This window comes from Vidua chalybeata, chromosome 25, assembly GCF_026979565.1.
Source record: "Vidua chalybeata isolate OUT-0048 chromosome 25, bVidCha1 merged haplotype, whole genome shotgun sequence".
In the NCBI taxonomy this organism is placed as follows: domain Eukaryota; kingdom Metazoa; phylum Chordata; class Aves; order Passeriformes; family Viduidae; genus Vidua; species Vidua chalybeata.
This window is the reverse complement of record NC_071554.1, coordinates 13984-16741: the sequence shown is the minus strand read 5'-3', so window position 1 is coordinate 16741 and position 2758 is coordinate 13984. Positions and strand designations below refer to the sequence as shown.

Sequence of the window (2758 nt, the reverse complement as noted above, 5' to 3'; positions counted from 1 at the left end):
TGCTCCCGCTCAGCTCAGCCCTTGCCCACGGTCCAGCCCTGCCAGGCACTGGGAACAATCTCTCCCCTGCTTCGTGGGCAGCCTAACGCCTTCTCCAGGTGGAGCCTGAGTAGGTGGGAACCACCTCCTGGCCCCTGCCTGCCACCACGCTGACACCTCCTAAGTCACATCGCAGCAGCCGCTGGCGCTGACATCACAGGAGGCTAGGTCTGGGACATATCCTTCGTTGTTTGGATTTTTTGGAAGTGGCCGGCCGCAGGCCCCTTGAGAAAAAGACCGGCCCTTTTCCCTGGGAAAGAAAAGTGGCCAGCCCAGGTTCCTGATGTCAGTTTGCAGGTGGTGTTTGGCTTTGCCCTGGCAACCAAAATTGTATTTTGCTGCAGCTTTGGTGTGGGATATATGGGGTGCCCCCTCCAAATGTCCCTCTTCCCCCCTGTCCTGTTCTGCTGTTTCCCCGTCTTCACCCCTCACCCCTACTTGTCCTTCCAGCCCACCCCATCCCCAGTCTCTCTCCACCCTTCACCCCTCCCCATCCCGCCCCTGCCCCATCCCTCACTCCTCCCATCCCCCAGGTGTGACTCCCTCCAGCAGGACATGGGAGCCCGGACTCGTGGGGATAGTGCGGCCCTCGCAGCAGGACAACACCCAAAGAAAACAGGCAGGGACGACGTCTGTGGGCTGTGCGGTGTCACAAAGGCACCTGGGGCTGAGGGGAGGGGGCTGGAGGGTGACACAGAACATGGGGGCAGCTGAGAGGCAGAAGGGGTCTTTAGGAGTAAAAAGGGGGGCTCCAGGGTGGCACAGAGACCCTGAGAGGCTGCGGTGGGAACCTGAGGGTGACACAAGGAGGCTGAGAGGCAGGGGCTGTCCTGAGGGACAAAGTGGGGGGTGCCTGAGGGTGACAGGTGAACCAGCCCTCACAGCACCCTTAACCTCACCCTTAAAACCACCCCTACAAGGGTGGAAAGTGCACGGTGGAGGTTAGGGGGCCACAGGACAGTGTTGGGGGGCTTGGGGTGACACACAGGCATTGCGGGCTGAGGGGCAAAAATGGGGGGACTTGACAGGTGGAGAGCTGACCCTGAGGGTTAGGGGTACAAAGGACAGGACACGGGGTACCAGGAAGGGTTAGGGTACAGCAGCAGCGCTCACCCTAAACACACCCCTAGAACACCAGTGTTCCTCAACAGCAGCTGCAGGCAGTGACCCTAATGCTGGGACAGCCCCAGAACCCTCCCAGCAGCTGCAGGCAGTGACCCTAATGAAAAGGTAGGGATGATGTTTGCTGGCTAGAGAGTGACTGGTAGAGGTTGGGAACTAAGCACTTTTTTAGGGTTTTTTTTAGGGCTTTTAAAGGATATTTTAGGGGTTTTTTTTCACAGGAGCTTTTAAGGAATTTTCTGGGAATATTTAGGATACTTTTAGAGTTTTTTCAGGGATTTTAAAAGATTTTTTTTAGGGTATTTTAAGGGCTTTCTTACTACTAATTAGAATTTTTAGGGGGTTTTTTGGGTGTTCTTGGGGCTTTTTAAGGACTATTTAAAAATGTTTAGGGCTTTTTTAGGACTATTGAGGGTATGTGGAGGACTCTTAGGACTAGGGTATTTTTAGGTCTTTTGAGGGAACTTTTAGGTTTTTTTAGGGTCTTATCAGGGCATTTTAAGGATTTTTGGGGTATTTTTAGAGCTCTTTTAGGAATATTTAGGGATTTGTTTAAAGGTTCTTTGGGATATTTAGGTGTGTTTTAGGGGTTTTTTAAAAGTAGGGTATTTTTTATAGTATTTTAAGAGTATTCTGAGGCTATTTTTATGTTTTTGTGGGGCTTTTAGTTCATTTTGAAGATGAGGGTTTTTTAGGGAATTTTCATGTTTTTTTCAGGTCTTTTCATGGCACGGCACATAGAGGCTGAGGGGCAGCTTGAGGGGCACTGTGGGGGCTTGAGGGTGACAGAGGCTGGGAGCTGAGGGAGGCACAGGGAGAGGGGACAGTGGGTGACAGAGAGATGCTGAGGGGGGCAGGGGCAGCTGGAGGGTGCCTCAGAGAAGCTGGGGGCTGAGGGGCAAAGGAGAGGGATTAAGGGTGACGCACAGGAGCTGAGGGGCAGCTGAGAGGGGGCTTGAGGGGCAAAGGGGGGGCTCGAGGGTGACACACAGAGCCTGAGGGCTGGGGGGCAGAGGGAGGGGTTGAGGGGTAAAGGGCGAGGGCTTGAGGGCTGGACAGTGCAGTGGAGATCAGGGCTACAGGGTACAGCTTAGGAGGCAAGTTAGGGTACAGGAGCACCACCTCTCCCCCCAGCCCTAACCTCAGCCTAAGCAGCCCCCTAACAAGAGCCTTTTCCCTTTTCAGCCCTGCCAGCAGCAGCACCACACAGCAACCCTAACAGCGAGAGCACACCGGAACGCTCCCGCTAGGACAAGGCAGTGACCCTCACACCAGGACAACGACAGAACCCTCAGAGGACAACGGGACCCCCTGGAGAAAGGTAGGGATGACATCTGTGGGCAAGAGAGCACCAGGAAGGGTTTGGAGGCTGAGCAGGTTTCCTTGAGTGTTTTTGCAGGACTATTAGGAATATTTAGGGGATTTTGGAAGGCTTTTTAGGACTTGTCTGGTGTCTTTTAGGGTACTGTTACACCTTCCTAAGGGCTGTTTTAGAATTCCTTAGTGCATTTTTAGGGTCAGGATGAGAGTCAGACAGGCTGCCTGTTGAAAATGCAGTGTATTACTGGAATGTTGTGCAATGCTTCGGAAAGGTGCC

At 53.4% G+C, this 2758-nt stretch overlaps 1 long non-coding RNA gene across 1 annotated transcript; it reads left to right on the top strand.

The window, feature by feature from the left end:
• Positions 1 to 1156: 1156 nt before the first annotated feature.
• LOC128799855 (uncharacterized) lies at positions 1157 to 2485 on the top strand. The gene is made up of 2 exons (XR_008434848.1): positions 1157 to 1269; positions 2347 to 2485. It is a non-coding gene; the product is annotated as an uncharacterized LOC128799855 (long non-coding RNA).
• Positions 2486 to 2758: the final 273 nt, after the last annotated feature.